The sequence below is a fragment of the Mytilus galloprovincialis genome, chromosome 4 (assembly GCF_965363235.1).
Source record: "Mytilus galloprovincialis chromosome 4, xbMytGall1.hap1.1, whole genome shotgun sequence".
NCBI classification, from domain to species: Eukaryota; Metazoa; Mollusca; class Bivalvia; order Mytilida; family Mytilidae; genus Mytilus; species Mytilus galloprovincialis.
The window spans coordinates 29,402,479-29,428,637 of NC_134841.1; the positions used below are offsets into that span (position 1 = coordinate 29,402,479).

General features: G+C 32.1%; 1 long non-coding RNA gene across 1 annotated transcript; it reads right to left on the reverse strand.

Moving 5' to 3' along the window:
* Positions 1–7,050: 7,050 nt before the first annotated feature.
* LOC143071824 (uncharacterized) lies at positions 7,051–20,173 on the reverse strand. Its single transcript, XR_012976976.1, has 3 exons — positions 19,898–20,173; positions 12,594–12,677; positions 7,051–9,092 (listed from the first exon to the last, which is right to left on the reverse strand). It is a non-coding gene; the product is annotated as an uncharacterized LOC143071824 (long non-coding RNA).
* Between the last annotated feature and the right edge of the window lie 5,986 nt (positions 20,174–26,159).

The window sequence follows — 26,159 nt, forward strand, 5'->3', positions numbered from 1 at the left end:
TTGTTTGTATTTTCCAGTCAACCAGCCATAGGTTATCTGTATTCAAATACACATCAGTCAGACATTATTGGTCACACACACCTTTTTCAAAGTTGCAAGTCAAGCATTCAACCATCATTCCCCCAACCCAACAAACACTCTATTGTATCAACACATTCAATAAAAAAATATGTATTATTTGATGTTCCAATACATTTCCATGTGTCAAAAATTATTGGTGGCCAAGGTTTCTTGGTCAAACTGATAGATTTTTGTGTTTTGGTTTGGTTTTCAAATACTATAAATAGCAATATGTAAGCTATAGAAAAGAAGATTTGGTATGATTGCCAATGAGACAACTCTCCATAAAAGACCAAATGACACAGAAATTAAAATCAATTGGTCAACATATGGCCTTCAACAATGAACAAAGCCCATACCGCATAGTCCGCTGTAAAAGGTCCTGAAATGATAAATGTAAAACAATTCAGACAGTAAGTTGATGGGCGAGACGTTTCAGCATGGGCACTCTTGTTTAGTTTGTTTTTAGCTTGGAACATTGCCAAAGATGTCGAGTTATGGATATTCGGTAGAAACTACAGGAAACCCTGTGTAAAAAGAGGGGGCAGTTATATACCACTACATGGCTGAGGCATATAAAAGACAGAACTGTATACAGACAAATTTGACAGAAAAAAAGTGATATCAGATGCTGAAAGGGAAGCATTGACTGGTTTTGCCATGTCTGCTATATGGACAATTGGTCAATGACATATTTAGTTATAAAGGTGGCAAAATATATTCTTGTTATAGCTAAGAACTTAGTCTAGTATAAAAAAAAAAAGATGTTGTATGAATACCAATGAGACAACTCTCCACAAGAGACCAAATGACACAAAAATTACAACTGTAGGTTACTGTATGGCCTTCAACCATGAGCCAATCCCATACCACATAATCGGGTATAAAAGTCCACGAAATGACTATGTTAAAAAAAATCAAATAATAAAACTAGTCTAAAACTATTGACTGATTATTTGTGACAGACTCAACCGTTAAAATTCTATTGACTTTCTGTTAAGACAGTAACACAATTAAGTGGACTAGTTCGTTGTTGGCTTAAGCAAGAACGTATATATGTTAGTTATACGTCATTGGCTTAAGATATACTTACAATGGGAAGAACATGTGACACCTATATCTGTGAAAACTAACAATGCACAATTCAGGGTACTTTTAATTCGAAAGTTCGTTTTTCTGTTCATTTTCAAACTTTCTAGCGGGACGGCTGCAGTGCAGGCGATTTGGTGTCACGATATCTCAGTAGCATGGGTTCGAATCCCCGGTGAGGGAAGAACAAAAAAATTGCGAAAGCATATTTACAGATTTAACATTGTTGGGTTGATATTTAGACGAGTTGTATATACATAATGTACACAGCCATGTATCACCATCATTGCTGATTATCCGATGGATACATCTGTTGTAGAGTTTTCACTGACTCAGACGTACTTGTATTACATATTTTTTGATAGGAAATAGCATCCTGTATCCCTCCACTAGAATGATTTCGATTAAAAAAAAATGGAACAATACTTTCTAGGAGAAAAAAAACCAATCTTTATACCCTTAAAGCTTTAGTTAGAGCACCGTGTCTGTCTGTATTTCCGTTTGAACGGTATTTTTCCAATACAAAAGAATCATGTTTCAATGATTTGGAAAAATATATATACATGTATACAGCTATGCGACACCTGCATCACGTTTGTTTCAATCATTTTAAACATGTAATTGCAGTTACTTGTATGACTCGTAGGTAATATATATTTACTTATCGGTCCTTTAACAGTACTTTCGTCTGTACTATTATTTTTGTCTGTTTGTCTTTTAATTTTAGCCATGGCGATGTCAGTTTATTTTCAATCTATGAGTTTGACGAGGTTCTTTGATTCTCCCTCTGGTATCTTTCGTACCTCTTTCATACTATACATGTAAAACAAGTATACAAGCAGATATCATAAAAGAACCAGAATCAATGCATACAGACTGTATATAATGTATATAATAACCATATATAATACTTACAGACTGTTACTAAAACACAGACAATACTTACAGACTATAACTAAGAACCAAATACCATACTCACAGACTGTTACAAAGAACCAAATACAATACTTACAGACTGTAACAAACAACCAAATACAATACTTACAGACTGTAACAAACAACCAAATACAATACTTACAGACTGTTACTAAGAACCAAATACAATACTTACAGACTGTTACTAAGAACCACAGACAATACTTACAGACTGTATCTTAGAACCCAAGACAATACTTACAGACTGTATCTAAGAACCATAGGCAATACATACAGACTGTATCTAAGAACCATAGGCAATACTTACAGATTGTATCTAAGAGCCACAGACAATACTTACAGACTGTAGCTAAGAACCACAGGCAATACTTAAGGCATGTATCTTAGAACCACAGACAATACTTACAGACTGTATCTAAGAACCACAGGCAAAACTTATCATGCTTATGGCATGTATCTAAGAATAACAGACAATACTTACAGACTGTATCTAAGAACCGCAGACACTACTTACAGACTTAATCTAAGAATGTCAGGCAATACTTACAGACTGTATCTAAGAACCACAGACAATACATACAGACTGTATCTAAGAACCACAGACAATACTTACGGACTGTATCTAAGAACCACAGAAAATAGTTACGGACTGTATCTAAGAACCACAGGCAATTCTTACGGCATGTATCTAAGAACCACAGACAATACTTACGGACTGTATCTAAGAACCACAGGCAATACGTACGACATGTATCTTAGAACCACAGACAATACTTACGGACTGTATCTAAGAACCACAGACAATAGTTACGGACTGTATATAAGAACCGCAGACAATACTTATGGCATGTATCTAAGAATAACTGACAATACTTACGGACTGTATCTAAGAACATCAGGCAATACTTACAGACTGTATCTAAGAAACACAGGCAATACTTACATCATGTATCTAAGAACCACAGACAATACTTATGGACTGTATCTAAGAACCACAGGTAATACTTACGGCATGTATCTAAGAACCACAGGCAATACTTACAGACTGTATCTAAGAACCATAGACAATACTTATGGCATGTATCTAAGAACCACAGACAATACTTACGGACTGTATCTAAGAACCACAGGCAATACTTACAGAATGTATCTAAGAACCACAGACAATACGAACAGACTGTATCTAAAAACCATAGACAATATTTATGGCACGTATCTAAGCAGGCTAAGAACCACAGACAATACTTATGGACTGTATCTAAGACCCACAGGCAATACTTTCGGCATGTATCTAAGAACCAGACAATACTTACAGACTGTATCTAAGAACCATAGGCAATACTTACAGAATGTATCTTAGAACCACAGACAATACTTACGGACTGTATCTAAGAACCACAGACAATACTTACGGACTGTATCTAAGAACCACAGGCAATACTTACGGCATGTATCTAAGAACCATAAACAATACTTACGGACTGTATCTAAGAACCACAGACAATACTTACAGACTGTATCTAAGAACCATAGACAATACTTATGGCATGTATCTAAGAACCACAGACAATACTTACAGACTGTATCTAAGAACCACAGGCAATACTTACGGCATGTATCTAAGAACCACAGGCAATACTTACAGCATGTATCTAAGAACCAAAGACAATACTTACGGATTGTATCTAAGAACCACAGGCAATACTTACGGCATGTATCTAAGAATAACAGACAATACTTACAGACTGTATCTAAGAACCGCAGACACTACTTACAGACTTAATCTAAGAATGTCAGGCAATACTTACAGACTGTATCTAAGAACCACAGACAATACTTACGGACTGTATCTAAGAACCACAGACAATAGTTACGGACTGTATCTAAGAACCACAGGCAATTCTTACGGCATGTATCTAAGAACCACAGACAATACTTACGGACTGTATCTAAGAACCACAGGCAATACGTACGACATGTATCTTAGAACCACAGACAATACTTACGGACTGTATCTAAGAACCACAGACAATAGTTACGGACTGTATATAAGAACCGCAGACAATACTTATGGCATGTATCTAAGAATAACTGACAATACTTACGGACTGTATCTAAGAACATCAGGCAATACTTACAGACTGTATCTAAGAAACACAGGCAATACTTACATCATGTATCTAAGAACCACAGACAATACTTATGGACTGTATCTAAGAACCACAGGTAATACTTACGGCATGTATCTAAGAACCACAGGCAATACTTACAGACTGTATCTAAGAACCATAGACAATACTTATGGCATGTATCTAAGAACCACAGACAATACTTACGGACTGTATCTAAGAACCACAGGCAATACTTACAGAATGTATCTAAGAACCACAGACAATACGAACAGACTGTATCTAAAAACCATAGACAATATTTATGGCACGTATCTAAGCAGGCTAAGAACCACAGACAATACTTATGGACTGTATCTAAGACCCACAGGCAATACTTTCGGCATGTATCTAAGAACCAGACAATACTTACAGACTGTATCTAAGAACCATAGGCAATACTTACAGAATGTATCTTAGAACCACAGACAATACTTACGGACTGTATCTAAGAACCACAGACAATACTTACGGACTGTATCTAAGAACCACAGGCAATACTTACGGCATGTATCTAAGAACCATAAACAATACTTACGGACTGTATCTAAGAACCACAGACAATACTTACAGACTGTATCTAAGAACCATAGACAATACTTATGGCATGTATCTAAGAACCACAGACAATACTTACAGACTGTATCTAAGAACCACAGGCAATACTTACGGCATGTATCTAAGAACCACAGGCAATACTTACAGCATGTATCTAAGAACCAAAGACAATACTTACGGATTGTATCTAAGAACCACAGGCAATACTTACGGCATGTATCTAAGAACCACAGACAATACTTACGGACTGTATCTAAGAACCACAGACAATACTTACAGACTGTATCTAAGAACCATAGACAATACTTATGGCATGTATCCAAGAACCACAGACAATACTTACAGACTGTATCTAAGAACCACAGGCAATACTTACGGCATGTATCTAAGAACCACAGGCAATACTTACAGCATGTATCTAAGAACCACAGACAATACATACGGACTGTATCTAAGAACCACAGGCAATACTTACGGCATGTATCTAAGAACCACAGACGATACGAACAGACTGTATCTAAGAACTATAGACAATATTTATGGCACGTATCTAAACATGCTAAGAACCACAGACAATACTTATGGACTGTATCTAAGACCCACAGGCAATACTTTCGGCATGTATCTAAGAACCAGACAATACTTACAGACTGTATCTAAGAACCATAGGCAATACTTACAGAATGTATCTTAGAACCACAGACAATACTTACGGACTGTATCTAAGAACCACAGACAATACTTACAGATTGTATCTAAGAACCACATACAATACTTACGGACTGTATCTAAGAACCATAGGCAATACTTACAGAATGCATCTTAGAACCACAGACAATACTTACGGACTGTATCTAAGAACCACAGACAATACTTACAGAATGTATCTTAGAACCACAGACAATACTTACGGACTGTATCTAAGAACCACAGACAATACTTACGGACTGTATCTAAAAACCACAGACAATACTTACGGATTGTATCTAAGAACCACATACAATACTTACGGAACCACAGACTGTATCTAAGAACCACAGACAATACTTACAGACTGTAGCTAAAAACCATAGCCAATACTTACAAACTGTATCTAAGAACCATAGACAACACTTACAGACTGTATTTAAGAACCACAGACAATACTTATTATAGATGGCATCTAGGAACCATATGCAATACTTACAGACTTATCTAAGAACCACAAACACTACTTACAAATTTTATATCATAACCTCAGACAATGCATGCTATGGTTTGCTATGGGTAAATCATATTAATTTCCATGTGCATTTGTATTGTGTACATTTTCGTACATATTTCATCAACTATTTATTTAAGAGTTGTTTTCTGTACATGCCTCACATCTTTCATATTATCTATTTTTAACTAAATTAAGGCCAAGGTCTTTATTTATCTGCCTGTATATTTACAGTATAAGTACACTTCATAGACAAACAAACCATATTTGACTTCTAAAAACACACAACAGTACACAAACTGAAAGGTCTCACCTGCTTTACAGACCAATGATCTTAGAAGTCTTGTAGATTTAGGTTTCACTACAAGTATCACAGACAATTCACATTTCAGATAAATCCTGCCAGACACACACACACCTTACAAAGATTATATACACACCATATAGTTGACCTACTGCTTCAAGTGTTTGAGGAATGAAACTTAACATATAACTTTAAACATAAAATGAGGTCAAGCACATATGAACCCTGTCTGATGGACATGTAGACATTGCAAGAAACCCATATACCAAATATACCAAATATAGTTATCCTATTCCTTATAGTATCAGAGGCGGATTTTGGGAAAAAATTTGGTTGCTTATACATGTATAAGAAATCATTGAAGCGTGACTGGACCGGGCCCCCTCTTAGGTCAGTCAGTGGGCCCACCACTTATGAAAATTTCTGGATCCGCCACTGAGTATGTATGTTATTCAAATGAAAATCATTTTTTACTTAGTGAATATATTGTAGTCTTCTTTTAATGAAATATAATTTCACACATGCTTAGCTGCAATACAGTCCATAATAGGCCTTATATTAGCTCTCAATTCCTGCTTTTTACAGGAAATGGGACTTTGAATATGACCCTGTGTAAGAAATTTTCTCTCTTCTTCTTCTTTTTTTTTTTTATATATAATAAAAGTTATATATTTAGACACTAACTTTCCTTTAAATATACATATTGGATTAAAAAATATCAATCAAAACATATCTAATCAATTTTGTTCTTTTATTATAAATCTTCTAATTTTCTAAATTTGCATATAGGTAATTGAATAAATTATCAGTAATACCTAAATAAAGTTTATAAAATATTAAAGAAAACAAGCATTCTGTGAGTATTGCATGGCAATAGTCCCTACATAGTCACCTAGTGTTAAGAATTCACTGTATTGGAACAAAATTCTAACTTGATCTATAACATGTCATGGTGTAAACAAATATCAAGTCAATATCTTCAAACATGATGAAAAAAGTTTTGATAACTGATTATCTATGTGAATTTTCTAAGTTCAAGGAATATAACTCTGCAGAAAATCATCAGACCAAAACAAAATTCAATCTTGATCTGTAACTTGTGATGATAAAAATATAAACCAATTATCATATCAATATCTTCTAGCACGACGAAAGAGTGCCGAAAACTAATTATTTTATTGATATTTCTAAGTTCAAGAGCCATAACTCTGCACAAATCAGAACAAAATTCAAACTTGAACTGTAACTTGTATTGATAAAACTATATACTAATCATCAAATCAATATCTTTAAAAATGACAAAAAAAGAAGAGTGGAAAATTGATTATTTAAAAAGTCTAAATCGAAGGATAACTCTAAAAAAAAAAAGCAGCCTCAGAACAAAATATGATTGTGATCTGTAGCATGTCATGATAAGACAATCTACCAAATATCAAATCAATATCTTCAAGCATGAAGAAAAATAGTGCGGAAATTAAACTGATTTGCAGGACTGACAGATCAAACCTAAAGTATACTTCGACTTCATCAGTAGGGGACTAATTATCCATACATATGTGACATGCGTCATGTAAAATTCATACTTATCATGCATAATATTATGGTATAAAAGAAGTAGACAAAAAAGTTACTAATTAAAAAAAAAAGAGTAAGAGGTCACAATGTATTTTTGAGAGAATTCTTTTTGAATAGGAAGACTGATACAGACATTTTTTTTAATATATTCTAATCTATTATAAACCAAACAAATTTATTAACCAATTTACCATTTTCGAAAATTAATAATGCATAAGCAATATATCTTAGAAAAAGACAATAATTTATACATTTAAATTATTGTAAATGAATTATTTGTGACTCTGACTTTCTGTCTGGTTACTCAAGGTCCTTTGAATACTTTTTGTTTTTCAACACAAAAGGCAACAATCAAGGGGCATGACATATAAATAGTCAATTCAGTTTAAATATTTATCATAATTAAAAGTAAAATTATTTGTTATAATGAAGTATTAGCATATCATAATCATTATGTATGTTTTTCTGTATTTACAACAAATACATATACAAATCACATTGTGGGGAATATTAATCTAATGATGAATGCACTCTCTATACAATGAAGAAAATCCCCAATAAAAAATGAAATTTAAAGTATTTAAATACCAGAATTATACAAAAAGAATCACTGGTGTGACACTTTCCAAAGTTTCTTCGTATGTATGATGTCATCTTAATTCTTCATAATCTAATGTCTTTTAGAAATTTGTTTTTATTTATGCCAAGGTTCTCTAAGTTTTATTTAGATAGGCATTTATATTGTTATGGTATAAATGATAAAATTATGTTTTTTCAAAGTTAAATGCAATTGGGGGGGGGGGGGGGGGGGAAAGATTAATACTACACATATCAAGTAAGAAACAACACAGTTCATACCTACAAGGTACTAGTACTCAAGAAAAACATCTTAATCTTATAAAATAAAAACCCAAAACAAAGTTACGGTACTTAAAACTTTAAATAGTAAATGTCAATGATACTCAAGAAGGAAAATGATTATAAACATCTACAACATTTTTAAAATGAGTAATTACCAAAACAGATATATTAGAACAATACATTACATGAATTTTACACAACTCTGTCATATAGTCATAAAATATAAAGCAAAACTAAATATTAAGTGCAAGTCTTCTCTGTTCTTTAAAGTCATTCTTGTCCTTCAATCTTTGACACTTGTATTGCAACCACTAAGGATCACTAAGATATATTGGTGAACCTAAAATAACATTGATTCATGTAAGTGCACAAAATATAGTTCAATTAATAGAATAAGCATTCATGTTAAAATGAAAAAGAAATAAGTTTGAACTGATCTGTTAACATCTGCACTAGATGACTGACTTTTCCAATGATGTGTTCAAAACTTAAGTTGAAGCTGTGTCTTTCTCTGATCTTCCTGCTTGGGAATGTTGCCAAAAATACCTTTTTTGGTTTAAGAATATTTTACCAAGTATAATTTAATATATTACTTAAAGTCCTTAAACATCTTTTATAGCTTGACAGTAAAATAAAAAAATCTCAAGTGTGATTAACATCTCTTAATGTTTAAAAAAAAATCCTCTTTTAATTCAAGGGCTGTGCAGATAATAACATTGATTATGTAAGACAATTTGTGTTTTGTTTTTATCCTAAAGGCTAGCCCACTGGATTTTTATTTGATATTTATACATATGTTCCAGACCAAAGGATAATTTGGGCTGTACATGTACAGTCTGGACAGTTTGCGAACTTTTACACAATATGCATATGGTTGGATTTGAGATAAACAAAGTGGTGATATAGATATAGAGAGTTGAGATAAATATACAAAATGGGGATATATAAACATAGTGGTGATAGATATGGACTTGAGATAAATAAACAAAGTGGTGTTATATATACAAGTGGGGATATATATAAACATAGTGGTGCATATATAGAGTTGAGATTAATAAACAAAGTGGTGATAGATATAGAGTTAAGGTTAATGTATAAGTGGTGATTAATATATAAAGTGATGATAGATATAGACTTGAGATAAATTAATAAAATGGGTATAGATATAGCATGTATAGAGAGTTGAGATAAATATAGAGTTGAGATAAATATACAAAATGGGGATAGATATAGAGTTGAGATAAATAAACAAAATGGGGATAGACATACTTAGTGGTGATAGATAGATATAGAGTTGAGCTAAACTTACAATTGGTGAACAATATACATAGTGTGTTAGATATAGAGTCGAGATAAACATACAAAGTGGAGATAGATATAGAGTTGAGATAAATATACAAGTGGTAAAAGATATACATTGTGGGGATAGGTATATATACAGAGAAGTGACAAGTATACAGAATGGTGAATAAATAAATTCATCATAGATACCAGGACTAAATTTTATATATACGACAGATGCTCGTTTTGTCTACAAAAGACTCATTAGTGATGCTCGAATCCAAAAAAGTTATAAAATAAAAAAAAAATGCCAAATAAAGAACGAAGTTGAAGAGCATTGAGATCCAAAATTCCTAAAATGTTTGCCAAATACATAGATATTCAAGGTGGTGAAATATAATTTAAATGTTAAATAAATACAAAGTGGTGACAGATATAAAAGGAGGGACACCTATATAGTGCTGGGACAGATATATATACATAGTGGTGATAGATATTCAAAGTGGTAATAGATTTACAAAGAAGTGACAAATATAGAGTGGGGTTGTAGATATATAGAGTAGTGATAGAAACACATAATTTTAATAGAAATAAGAAGAGGTTTTAGATATACAAAGGGTGATAGATAAATAGAGGAGTGATTGATATACCTATAAATATTCTATACCATTTATTCCATTAGGAACATATACTGTTATATTTATTCCTGTGGAAATAATATTCCAGAATAATGTTTCCTTTTGGAACTTGTATTATGAAGGAACTTCAATTCCATGACAGTGATAGATATAGAGGTGAGATAAATAAACAATTAACAAAGTGGTGACAGATATACATAGTGGTGTCAGATATAAAGTTGAGACACATATACAAGTCGTGATAGATATACATAGTGGTGATAGATATATAGAGTTGAGATAAATAAACAAAGTGGTGATAGATATAAAGTTGAGATACATATACAAGTCGTGATAGATATACATAGTGGTGATAGATATATAGAGTTGAGATAAATAAACAAAGTGGTGATAGATATAAAGTTGAGATACATATACAAGTCTAAATAAATATACATAGTGGTGATAGATATAGAGTTGAGATAAATAAACAAAGATGATAGATATAAAGAAATGAGATAAATAAACAAAGTGGTGAAAGATATACATATTGGTGATAGATAAAGAGAGTTGAGAGAAAAATACAAAATGGGGATATATAAACATAGTGGTGATAGATATAGAGTTGAGATAAATCTAGAAGTTGTGATAGATACACATAGTGGTGATAGATACACATAGTGGTGATAAATATACACAGTGGTGATAGATAAACATAGTGGTGTTAGATACAGAGTTGAGATAAATAAATAAAATGGGGATAGATATAGACTTGAGATAAATAAACAAAACAGGGATATATAAACAGTGGTGTTAGATAAAGAGTTGAGATAATTAAACAAAATGGGGACAGATATACAAAGTGGTTATAGATATAGGGTTGAGTCAGAGATAAAAATACAAAGTGGTGAAAATATACATATTGGTGATAGATACAGAGAGTTGGAGCTAAATATACAAAATGGGGATATATAAACATAGTGGTGATAGATATAGACTTGAGATAAATAAACAAAGTGGTGTTATATATACAAGTGGGGATATATATAAACATAGTGGTGCATATATAGAGTTGAGATTAATAAACAAAGTGGTGATAGATATAGAGATTAGATAAATAAACAAGTGGTGATAGATATACATAGTGGTGTTAGATAAAGAGTTGAGATAAATAAATAAAATGGGGATAGATATAAGATTTGAGATAAATAAACAAAATGGGGATAGATATAGACTTGAGATAAATATACAAAATGGGGATACATAAGCATAGGGGTGATAGATATAGAGACATAGTGGTGATAGATATAGAGAGTTGAGATAAAAATACAAAATGGGGATATATATAAACATAGTGGTGATAGATATAGGGTGGAGATAAATATACAAAGTGGTAAAATATATATATATTGGTGATGGATATGTAGAGTTGAGCTAAATATACAAAATGGGGATATATAAACATAGTGGTGATATATATAGAGACATAGTGGTGAAAATATAGAGAGTTGAGATAAATAAACAAAATGGGGATATGTATAGAGTGGAAATAAATAAACCAAAATGGGGATAGGTTTACATATTGGTAATAGATATAGAGTTGAGATAAATTTACAATTGTTGAAAGACATACATAGTTATGATAGAGAGAGTTGAGATAAATATACATAGTGGTGATAGATATAGATATAGATATGAAATTATACAGTGTGGTGATTAGTTTTCAAAATGTTGATAAGTTTACAGATTGGTGATATACAGAATGGTGTTCAATATATAGTGTTGGTATAGATATACAAAGTAGTGATATGTATATATGTAGAGTGTTTTGAAAGACACACAGGCTAGCAAACACCTTTATCCATACAGTGTAAATTCATTCATTTTTTATGAAACCATTTTTTTTAACAAGATTTAAAAAAAAACTACAGCTGTAAATTAACCTTTTGCAATGACTGGAGAATTCTTTATTTTCCTTGGTAAATTCTTACACCAAACAAGTCCTCATTTTCAATCCAGCATGTTATCTGCAAAATATAATATATGTTTATACTACATGCGAGTACAGTAAAACTAATATCCTGAAAGTTTAAATAAGTAGTTTTTTATTTGAAGTGAAAAGTCCTTTTATAAAAAGGTCTTCAAATTGTAGGGTAATGAAAAAAGTGGTATAACCCTGACGATTTTATACCTTAAAGTTAATATACCATCTACGATATTTTTTTTGGGAATGATTGCTTTATAAACTGTGTATAGAAATAAGGTGAGGTCTCTGAAGGATTGTTCATTAAACCAACAATATACATGTAGGTAAAAATGATTAACCACAATTTTCTACAGGATCAACCATTATAGAATGAAATTCATAACAGTGTAGCTATGGCCATTCATTGACTGGGGAAAATTAGGTGAACGTTCGTCTGTAATGCTCACTGCTCACCACGTACTTATCATAGAAATTTAAACTGTGAGGTCACCAAAGGTTCTAAACGCCTAAATAAAATAATTAAAAATACTAATCAGGAATAACCTTTGTAATTTAAAAATAAATAAAAATGGCCTTCAACACGGAGTCTTGGCTCACACCGAACAGCAAGCTATAAAGGTTGAATACTTAAAATTCTTTACTTGATTTTTTGTTATGGTTTGACCATCAATTTTCCTAATATGATATCGCACGTTCTTTCAGATTTTTTTTTTTTACTTAATTGGCTTTAAAAGTTACAATGCATGATGTCGTCTGTTTATGTAGTTCATATGTGTTTTTCGTTTCTCGTTGGTTTTCCCGTTTGAATGGTTTTGCACTAGTAGTTTTGAGGCCCTCTATAACTTGCTGTTCGGTGTGAGCCAAGGCTCCGTGTTGCAGGTCGTACCTTGACCTATAATGGTTTACTTTTATGAATTATTACTTGGGAGGAGAGTTGTCTCATTGGCACTCATACCACATCTTCCTATATCTATCTATATCTATACATTTTTTTTTTCAACAAAAGAATACATCACAAGAACATAAGTTTTGTAAGAAACGTGAGAAATTGTGTTGGACTTGAAGATAAGGCAAAGTGACAAATATCTGAAAGAATGAATCGTTTTATGGTATTAAACAAAGAAATCAAATGATTTTTTAATTATCCAGAACTCTTCACAAACAAAACCCACATGTATACGCATTGAATAAATAGTAGGCCATTCTTAAATGATCACACCGTAGAAGTAGTTGTGCTCTTAATCAATGAGATATTTTGTGAATTAACCCCATCAACTTAATAGTTTTTTTTTTACAATGGATAAACCTATTTTTTTTTATTATTATTAAATAATATCATCTCTGAATAATTCTTATAAATGACACGGTTGTATGTGATGATTATAATAAATATTTAAAACAAATTCCTTTCAAGCTTTGTAAAAAGAAAGTTTCATTTTATGTATCGGAATGTGTAACAAGTGAATATTTCAATCCCCACTGGAAGGCCTCTGACAGACTGGGTGAGCATAAAATCATAGCCGTTGACAAACAAGTTACAACCTACAAACGTTTTACTGTCGACCACACTGTTATGCAATTAATTCTAAAACTAGCTATAAATTTGATCAACCATTAGTTTCCATTGGATCAGCCTTCATAAAACTAGCAATATAGTTGACATTGAAAAACTTCTATTTAATACTAGATCAATCAAAAAAAACAAGAAACTAAACATGCTTAAGTGAGGTTGATAAGCAGCTATTTCAGACTACATATATATATCTACAATACAAGCAATATAGGAAGGAATGATAAACCTCCATTTTATACAGTATCAGTCTTGAAACCTGAAACATAGATAAGGCTGATACATGTAATTTCCCATTTTATAATTGATATACCGTTTATAAAACAGGCATATACTAGGTTGATAAGCTACAGTTTTTAACTGGATCAGCCTACATAAAACAAGTAATATATTATAAAGGAGAGGATGATGAACCACAATTTCAACCTGGATAAGCCTTTCGCAAAATAAGAATATAAGTAAAGTTGAAATACGACCATTAAAACCTGGATTAGCATTCATCAAACATGTCCAAACTAACAATATAGTTGCATGAGGCTGATATCTATACTTGATCAGCCTTCAGAAAACAAGTAATAAAAGTGAGGTTGATGTTACACCATTTAAAACTGGATCAGACTTCAATCACTGAAAAAGAAATATAGGTGGAGTTTATATGATATATTTAGAAAAGACATTGGTGGATAAACAGCTATGGTTTTCAAAACAATGAGAGGGGGAACCAAGTTGTTGAATAAGTTAGTAAATAATTTACAATTTCAACATTTCAATTAAAAGCCTGTCAACATTCAGATTGTGAGTTTGCAATAGTATGTGGCAGCATGGCCAACTGTATTAAATTCCAATTTTAATTGACTAGAATTGATATTTTCCTGTTGAACAATATCTCTGGGGCAACTCAAAATATTTTTCTTAAATTTTCAGGGTAGTTATTATAGTTTTTGAGATATTAGCCATAAAGTGCAGGTTTGGTAAAACAGATTTCTTGTGCCTTCATGAAGCGTTATTGATACTGGAACAGAAGTTGACCAAACATCATCTTATAAACTTTTAAAAGACATTGAAACATTAATTGTGACTCTTATGTACTGGCATGAAAATACGGATTTTTTGTGTTATTTAAATTTGCTGTTACAAAATATTAGAAATTATTATAAATTAAGGAATGTATCTCCCTCATGCAAAGCTCTGATTCCTTTCACGAATTTGACTATACTTTTTGGACCTTTTGGATTATAGCTCTTCATCTTTTATATAAGCTTTGGATTTCAAATATTTTGGCCACGAGCATCACTGAAGAGACATATTTTGTCGAAATGCGCATCTGGTGCAACAAAATTGGTACCGTTGATTTTATTACTACCACTGGGTCGATGCCTCTGCTGGTGGACTATCAGTCCCCGAGGGTATCACCAGCCCAGTAGCCAGTACTTCAGTACTGGCATGAAAATACGGATTTTTTGTGTTATTTAAATTTGCTGTTACAAAATATAAGAAATTATTATAAATTAAGGAATGTATCTCCCTCATGCAAAGCTCTGATTCCTTTCACGAATTTGACTATACTTTTTGGACCTTTTGGATTATAGCTCTTCATCTTTTATATAAGCTTTGGATTTCAAATATTTTGGCCACGAGCATCACTGAAGAGACATATTTTGTCGAAATGCGCATCTGGTGCAACAAAATTGGTACCGTTGATTTTATTATGTTAATCATTACAAAAATTTTTTTTTTTTTATTTAAAAAATGGATAAAAGCCTTAAACTCAAAATGATAACCTTTATCATGCAGAAATAATTTCCATCTTTATAGGCACAAATATTTTTTCCTTTTCAAGTGGAAATATTTTCCGCCTCTTTAGGTTGAATATTTTCAAATGCTATATTTCCCTGTTATAGAACAGATTTTTTCCTTCCAATATAGGCGCATATTTTGGCTCTATTCCTACTTGAATATGTCTGGAACCCATGTAAGAAAGTTTCTAGGCGTAAAGGGGGACCTCAAACGGATTCCCTGTAAAAAAAACCCACCTGGAATCCATCAAAAATCCACATGGATTTTTTTATTTAGGGACTACATTGTAATAAGAGGAGATTTTGAAAGAAAAGTTTACCGGTAACAAAGAATAATACATGTAATGTAAAACTAGGGGACAAACAATAGTGGACTTTTTATATGTGCTCTTATTTTTTGCAATTTCATACTTTTCATACCATTAAAACTATTAATCCCGCTGCAAATGTTTGCACCTGTCCTAAGTCAGGAATCTGATGTACAGTAGTTGCCGTTTGTTTATGTAATTTACATGTGTTTCTAATGTTTCTCCTTTTTGTCGTCTCGAGCCTTCGACTTTAGTAGAAAAAGCGAGACTAAGCGAGACTAAATTCTGTCGTCGTCGGGTGTCGTCGGTGTCCAGGAATATTCACTCTGTGGTTAAAGTTTTTGAAATTTTAATAACTTTTTTAAACTATACTGGATTTCTACCAAACTTGGACAGAAGCTTGTTTATGGTCATAAGATAGTATCCAGAAGTAAATTTTGTGAAAATAAAATTCCATTTTTTGCTTATTTTACTTATAAATGGACTTTGTTTTTTTCTGCGGGGAAACATAACATTCACTCTGTGGTTAAAGTTTTTAGAATTTTTATAACTTTCTTAAACTATCCTGGGTTTGTACCAAACTTGGACAGAAGCTTGTTTATGATCATAAGATAGTATCCAGAAGTAAATTTTGTGAAAAAATAAATCCATTTTTTCCGTATTTTACTTTTAAATGGACTTATTTTTTCTGCGGGAAAACATTACATTCACTCTGTGGTTAAAGTTTTTGAATTTTTTTAAATGACTTTCTTAAACTATCCTGGGTTTGTACCAAACTTGGACAGAAGCTTATTTATGATCATAAGATATATAGTATCCAGAAGTAAATTTTGTAAAAAGATGACTCCATTTTTTCTGTATTATACTTTTAAATGGACTTAGATTTTCTTCCAGTTAACATTACATACAGTCTGCATTTAAAGTTTTTTAAAAACATTTATTAGATTCATTAACTATCATAGATTTTTACCAAACTTGGACAGAAGCTTCTTACAATCATAAGATAGTATCAAGAGGAATATTTTTATTGATTTTTTTCCCTCATTTTTGTTGAGCCTGCCGTTTACGGCAAAAGTAGGCGAGACACTGGGTTTGTTGTTTGGTGTGAGCCAAGGCTCTGTTTTGAAGGATCTTCATTGGCCTATAATGGTTTACTTTTTTTTAAATTGTTATTTGGATGGAGAGTTGTCTCATTGGCACTCACACCACATCTTCCTATTTCTATTTTCCCTGAAATATTTCAAAAAAGACATATTCTGACCGAATAGAATCTCAAAAACACATTTTGCCTTGAAACACTTGTGAAATAGGGATATTAGACTGTTAGTTTTCCCGGTTCAATGGTTTTACACTAGTAATTTGGGGGCCCTTTAGAGCTTGTTGTTCGGTGTGAAGCAAGGCACTGTGTTGAAGGCAGTACATTGAACTATAATTGTTTACTTTTATAAATGGTTATTTGGATGGAGAGTTGTCTCGTTGGCACTCACACCACATCTTCCTATTTCTATACAGTTTGTGTATATCCTGATATTATACCCTGATGCAGGGCAACTATATACTCATTTTCTTAATTTTTCTCCTTATTTCATATATTTGACTATAAAAGAAAACTTAATTGTTTCTAACTTTAATGCCAAATTAGATTTTTTACCCAAATCAACATTCCATTGAACATGGAAAATGATAGTGCGAGTGGGGAATCCGTGTACTTTGGACACATTCTTGTTATCATTCAATGGGTCCACAGCATATTTTATCATGATGCTGTGCGATTTGGATTTAAAATTATTTTTTGCTAAAATCCCAGTAGATCATATGATCCAAAAACTTCATTCAATCCCATGTTCTATAATTTTAACAGCAGCAGCCAGGTTTGTTGATGGATTAAAACTAGGCAACATTTTTTTTTCTGTTTTTGTTTTCAACTTTAAATTTAGTTTAATCAAAAGTAGGGTATGGAAATTATACACAATACTTATTACAACAAAGCACAGATCAAGTTAAAAATTGGATGGCTTCAGGAGTTGTGCCCCTGTTTTTAACATAAATTTCTGATCTTTTAGTTTCTGCTTTCTAACTATAGTTTGTCTCCTCCAAATTTCATGAAACTCCATACACTATGCTGAATATATAACCAGAAACACAAATCAAGTTTGTCATTGGTTGGTTTCACTTAAACTGTTCTTGAGTTATGCCCCTTTATAAATTCACATTGAAAACTGTATAAAAATCGCTCATACAGTTGCTCGGTAATAATTTATTGAAAATTATTGATTTTAGTTGAAATGATAGGACAATTTGTTAGTGGGAACTCACTTTTGTCCAACGACTTTTGTATTTGGACCAGTATAAGTTGGTCCCTTCCGTAAAACATTCAGTATGCCTTCTAGTCCAGTCAATCTAGCATAAATTTGACCCTAACCCTAAAGTAATTGCAACAGAAGATTTTTAAGTTTTAATCTTTTGCATTATACCCCAAATATACACAGAAATAAGTCCCATCAAATCTAACTTGAGGAAGACTAAATAAAATCACTATTTAAAATTCCTATGGAGATTTGCATTGAAAAAGTAGATAACTCTCGCAAAAAAGGCAGAAATTTGAATAAAAATTGATAGAAAGTTATTACTTTACTGCTTCTATTCATCAGAATGTATTGATTCTTGATTTATTAGCTGTCTTTAGAGTATAACAAACAACTCTAAAGGTGTTTTATATCTTTTATCAAGCTATAAACTTAATTTCATAATTCATTGGTTGACCCTTTTTTGAATTTTTCAACGTGTCAAGGTAAAGAATCTCAAATTTAATCAAAATAATTAAGCATGTATTCTTCTTTTTTGTGGTTTAAAGTTTCTTTTAGATAAGTAAGTTGCTGAAAAAATATAATATACAGATGTAAACAATACCAAATTTTCACATTACTTTTTCTAAATTGTCACAAAGCTTCAAATTTGCAATTTTTTAAATGAAAAATGCATGGAAAAAATAAAACTACCCATAACACTTAGGTTTTGTACATTTCATGAGCAGAAGATTATATAATTTAGTCAAATACAAACCTATAACCCCATTTAAGTTTCATACTTTACATAAATTTCAAGAAAAACAACCAAAATCTGACCAAAAAAAGACTTATTTTTGCAAGAGTTATCTCCCCTTCTAATGTTAATTTCCATAGGAAATTAAAAATGCTGATTTTGAGTTTTTCTCAAGCTGAGAACAGTATATCTAGTATATATAACATATTATACATGTATAACATGTTCCTGCCTCAAGTGAAGTTAGATTTAATGGGACTTTTTTCTGTGTATATAAAAAGGGCATAATGCTATAGATTATAACTAAAACATTTTCTGTTGCAATTATCTTAGATTGACTGGACTACGGTATTCGGAATATACATATATTAACAAATATTGTCAACAATTTCAATAACGGCCGGGAAACAGACTAACATCTCAGTCTGGTAAGTCTAGTATTTTATTTTTGTTTCTGGAACGCCTCACATTTTCTAATTTTATTATCTATAGCATGTATAGGACTGTCTACGAGTGCAGCTAAAACAAAAAATATATCATTTACACCCATTACTCTTTGGCCTTCTTCCATCTTCATCGTCATTACCAGTCTGTCCCGATTTTGTTGTTCATCTACTCTTGACTCTTGCTGATCCGACATGCTGTAATGGCCGTAGAAATTATTTATTTTTGTAGAAATATTCGAAGCAGCTCAGGAAAGGGATGCTGGCCTAGTTCCGGAACAAATCACCTGTTTACTTAGTCTGTTGTAATAAGCTAATAGCATACTGTACCATACTATACCGTACATACAGTATACGTTGTTACTATTTCTAGAAGACAAATAACACTAATAACTTTCTTATTGATAAAGCAAATAGTTTTTGGATGGGGTGAAAAGTCCGGGATTCGATAAAATCATAGGAGAAATGTTCATGTCCGATTCCGAACTTTTTGTGCCTATTCTACTGACGCTTTTTAACTTTCTGTTCGATAATGGTTATTACCCTGAAAATTGGAGTGATGGAATTGTTATTTCTGTGCCGAAAAAAGGGGACCTGTCAAACCCAAATAATTAGACCAATCATACTTGTCAGTATATTTTCAAAACTTTTTACTTATATTTTGAACAAACGTCTTATAACATGGGCTGAAGAGAACGAAAAGCTATTAGCAAACCAATTTGGATTCGGACCGAATAAATCAACAATTGATGCAATTTTCGTGCTTCATGGTATTATTTCTCATACTTTACAAAATAAAGAAAAACTATTCTGTGCATTTGTTGACTTCTGTAAAGCGTTTGATAATGTAGACAGACGAATATTATGGCATAAACTTTTTAACTCTGGAATAAGTAGCAAAACAATTACTATGATAAAGTCGATATATGCAACTGTGAGCCTCCGTGTGAAAACTGATGGAGAATTTTCGGAAGTGTTTGAAAATATTTCTGGCGTGAAACAAGGTGAGCCTTTATCACCTTTACTTTTTATATTTTTCATTAATGACATTGCTGAGGAGCTTGAAACAAGTAACAACGACGACTTCGTTAGTGTGAATGGTATTTTGATTCATCTGCTACTTTTTGCTGACGATACAGTTTTATTCGGTAAAACACCAGAGGCACTGCAGCTACTTCTTGATAAACTTCTAAAATATTGTTCAAAATGGAACATTGAAGTGAACAAAGATAAAACTGAAATAATTGTATTCCGTAATGGATGGCAACAAGTCAATCACAGTTGGTATTATGACAAGCACGAGCTCAAAGTTGTGAACTCTTTTGTTTACCTAGGGAATTTATTTCACTATAACGGAAAATTTCAGCAAACCCAAAAGAGATTATCCCAGCAAGCTAATAAAGCTCTATTTAATTCATTTAAGATGTTGTACATATCAACTCAACAGAAATGTGAAATGTTCGATAGTCTTGTTGGATCGATCTTAAGCTATGGTTCTGAGATATGGGGGTTTCATCATGCCAAAGACATTGAACAGGTTCATAATAAATTTTGTAGATTTGTACTTAAAGTTGGTAAAAATTCACCTATATGTGCTGTTATCGGTGAACTTGGACATTTGCCAATGCATATTATTAGAAAACAAAGAATACTTAAATATTGGTTGAAAATTGTTACCAAGAAACCTCCTATTGTATTTGATGTATATAAAATGTTAGTTAATGATGCTGAGAATAGTAAAACAAACTGGGCGTCAAATGTTCGTACCTTGTTAAATGATCTTGGTTACAATTTTTTATGGTATAACCAAGAAAATGTATTTTTTTCATATGATGTTTTGAAACTACGCCTCTATGATCAGTTTATACAAAGCTGGCGTTCTAGTATGTTGGATTGTGAAAAATTTGATATTTTGAAAATGTTCAAAATTGACTTGTGTTTGGAAAAATATTTACTTCTTGATGTCAATGTTAGACTCTTAACACAACTTAGATGTGGTTCACTTAAACTCAACATTGAAACTGGTCGATATAATAATGTGCCTCGTAATGAAAGACTATGTCAATGTTGCAATATGAAAGCTATTGAAAATGAATATCATTTTGTAATGATTTGTCCAGCCTATAGACTTCTGCGTTTAAGATTTTTGCCTAAATATTATTGTTCTTGGCCTAATATGTCAAAATGTTTATCACTTATTCAAACATGTTCAAGAACTTTGGTATTAAAACTTTGTTGTTTGTTAAATGAGAACTGGAAACTACGGTCACAACTGATAAAGTAGATTATATATAATACTATTTGTTTAATATGTTGGTTTTGTTTTTTGTTTGTTATTATTTTGCTTTCTGTTTTCATTTATATTATGTCGCTTACTATATTATATATGTTGTTGATGCTATAGCATTATATTATATGCTGATTTGCAATAAACTTATTACAATTATATGCGAGTGTGAGTGTTTTGTTTTTTGGTTGTTGTTTTTTAAAAGGGGGAGGGTCAGATCATCGTTTCTATATCTCTATATTTCTAGATTTTTTTTTATTGTTTTTACTATTTCACTTTATACTTTCTTTTACTGCCAATTGATCTGTTATTATATTTGTCCTCAACATGCATCAAATATTTGCCACTGGACGTTAAACAACATACAATCAATCAATATTTTCTTCATCACCTCTTTATTTTTTTGGTCTTGCTTCCAGACTTACTTTTTTGTACATTATTCTAATATCTAAAACACCTTCATATCCTTACAAATGGTGACCTTTTTTAGCCTCATACATGTACATGGCAATTGAAACAATAAAAATAAACAAATATAACTGTATATCCATCCACTTTTAAACTTATACAGTTGTTATCAGTTCACAATGTGAAAGAACCTAATAATTAAGGTAAATTTTTGTTTAATATTAAAAAAAATCGTAATATGTAGTTGTATGACTTATTTATCATATGAATTTATTTTCATTCTCCGCCATACATGTATTGTGTATAATTATTAGGTCTTTCCACCTTTCCGTGGAAAGACCTATTGGATTTCTTCTGATTATTAAGTCTTTCCACTTTTCTGTGGAAAGACTTATTGTATTTGTTCTGATTATTATTATTATTATTATTATTATTATTATTATTATTATTTTTTTTTTTCCGCCAAATTTTGTTCTTGCGATAAATGTTTGTTTCGCAATATGTCGCTTAGATATTTCTCATATTGTATCGTATAGTTTATGCGCTTTTAAATTTCACCCTGCTAAGACGAACAATTTTCTCTGTAAGAGTTATCTCCCTATTCACTGTTTATCATGTGTGTGCATCTCCTTCGTAACAAAAAAAGATAGCGACAAAATTCTTTTTACAAATTGTTCGTTACATCCTCAGAAAATTTTGGCTAATTTGGATCGAAGCGATTCGATGAAATTTTATAGGAGTTATCTATCTTTACGGAATAAATTTGTCGGTATGTTTTTTTAACTCATAAACCGTTAACCGTATAACCCTGGAATGTTTTTATTTGAGTCCCCTGATTCCTAACTTAGAAAATTAGGTCAAGGTCAAAGGTCAAGGTCATATTTTAGATTTTCATATGTCTTTGATTTCCCTATAATTCTTGAATGGTTATAGATACAGAAAATTTAAGCAGTGAAAAATGTTAAGTACTTCAAGGGGCAACTTTTTTACATTATGACTATATTGATTTTACCATCATGTAAGGGACATAACTCCCATCGATGGTTTTTAAAAAGCCATATTTAGGCAAAACTCTTAAACAAAGGTCCTTGACCCATAGGGTCTTTTGCAATGACCTTGTGGAGCAATGACCTTGACGAAGGTCACAAGGTCAAAGGTCAAGGTCATCAAATTATGTGGTTTTGGCACTATTTAAACAGTTTTATGTGTGTTTGAATTTCAACCAACCAACCAACCAACCAACCAACCAACCAACCAACCAACCAACCAACCAATCAATCAACCAACCAACCAACCAACCAACCAACCAACCAACCAACCAACCAATCAATCAATCAATCAATCAATCAATCAATCAATCAATCAATGTTTCCGTTTCATGTGTTTGATACGGGATTCAACGTCTTTTTTTTTTCGCTTGTTTTAATTGAGCCTATCAAACGTGTTTAACCAACATGTTTAACAAATATGTTTAACTAACGTGTTTAACCAACGTGTTTAACCAACCAATCAACCAACCAACCAACCAACCAATCAATCAATCAATCAATGCATGTTTCCGTTTCATGTGTTAAATACGCGATCCAAGATGGTTTTTTTCGCTTGTTTAAATTGAGCCTATCCAACGTGTTTAACCAGCCAACGTGTTTAACCAATATGTTTAACCAAGGTGTTAAACCAATATGTTTAACCAACGTGTTTAACCAACGTGTTTAACCAACCAACCAACCAATCAATCAATCAATGCATGTTTCCGTTTCATGTGTTAAATACGGGATCCGAGATGGTTTTTTTTTTCGTTTGTTAAAATTGAGCCTATCAAACGTGTTTAACCAGCCAACGTGTTTAAACTACGTGTTTAACCGACATGTTTAACCAACGTGTTTAACCAACCAACCAACCAACCAACCAACCAACCAATAAATAAATCAATGCATGTTTCCGTTTCATGTGTTAAATACGGGATCCAAGATGTTTTTTTTTCGCTTGTTTAAATTGAGCCCATCAAACGTGTTTAACCAGCCAACGTGTTTAACCAACGTGTTAAACCAACATGTTTAACCAATGTGTTTAACCAACCAACCAACCAACCAACCAATCAATCACTTAATGTATGTTTCCGTGTCATGCGTTTAATACGGGATGCAAGGTCTCTTAAGGTCTTTTCCCCCTTGTTCTAAGTGACCCTATCAAACGTGTTTAATCAACCAACCAACAAACCAACCAATAAACCAACCAATCAATCAACCAACTAATCAATCAATCAATATGTATGACTGTTTATTTATGACAGTTTATTGAAGGAACAAACTCTCAATTATTCAAGAAAATTTTTATTTTATTATTGTTCTTACGTCTCTTCTGAAAAAAAATCCACATATTCTCTGAAACTACAAGTCCAATCGACCTGAAAATTTGCAGTCAGCAGGGCATACATGTACTGAAGGTTCATAAAAAAACCTTTTGCAGATATCTCTCAAGACTTTTCCTAGAAAAAAGAAATCGCAATGCCGTAAAAATCGCTTGCTAGGTCCGTCAATCTCAGTAAAAACCTACAATAAAATGTCCGCTCCGAGATTGAAATACTAATCTGTGTTACAAACAGGTGCTGAAAAATGGACATTATCAAAAAATAATCATTAAATGTGTATTAAAGTTACACCGGAACAATTAAATCCAAAACATGCACTGCTGGTGAACTGTGATCAAAATGTCAATTTCCTACAATGACAAAAGAAATTACATTGTGTACATTCCATCTCTAGACATGTTGTCTGTTCAAGGTCCCGACCTAAAAAGAAATTAAAAGACTAAGTTTTTCTTAATATAAACCCGCGTCACGTGATGTCTCCTCAATATTGCGCGCGCGCTGTATCTAAAATAAAAGAAAAACTTTCCAAACTAAACATGAAACTTCTCCGGTAACATAATAATATAGACCCTTTACAAAAACAAACAAACAAACAAATACCCCCCCCCCTTTTTTTTCCAAATCAATCAATAAAAAAACCCAATTATCCATTCATCAGAGGGGAAAGACTGCCTAACAATTGTTTTCAAAACAATTGCTTTATATTTATTATTATTTTTTTTTTTATTCTTCCGCCTAATTCTTTTCTTGCATAGTATTGATTTTTCAAAAGATGTCGCTTAGATATTTGGAATATGATATCGTAAAGCGTATGCACTTTTAAAACTAACCACTGCGTAACCAAATACTTTACGTTGTAAGAGTTATCTCCCCAAACACTGTTTTTCTTGTGGCCACTACTCCTTCGCAACCATAAAAGATTACGACAAATTTATTTTACCAAATTGCTCGTTACATCCTCAGGATGTTCTGTTTTATTTTGACCGAAGCCGTATAGAGACTCCATATGAGAGTTAGTTCCCCTTTTGTATTTGAAATTTTGAAATGTATTTTAAACTGGAAAACCATAAGTGATAGAGACCTAGGGTCTTTTGTTTAGAGATCATTGGTCCAAAAAAATGAAAATTAGGTAAAGGTCAAAGGTCAAGGTCATATTCTAAATTTTGATTTTGGCCTATTTTCACTAATTTTCATTAACCTTATAAGATACCGACAAATTATTTTTACTAAATTGTTAGTTGCGACTTGTCGTAACTTATATATTTTGGTTAAAAGGGTGTGTAGACATAAAATGGGA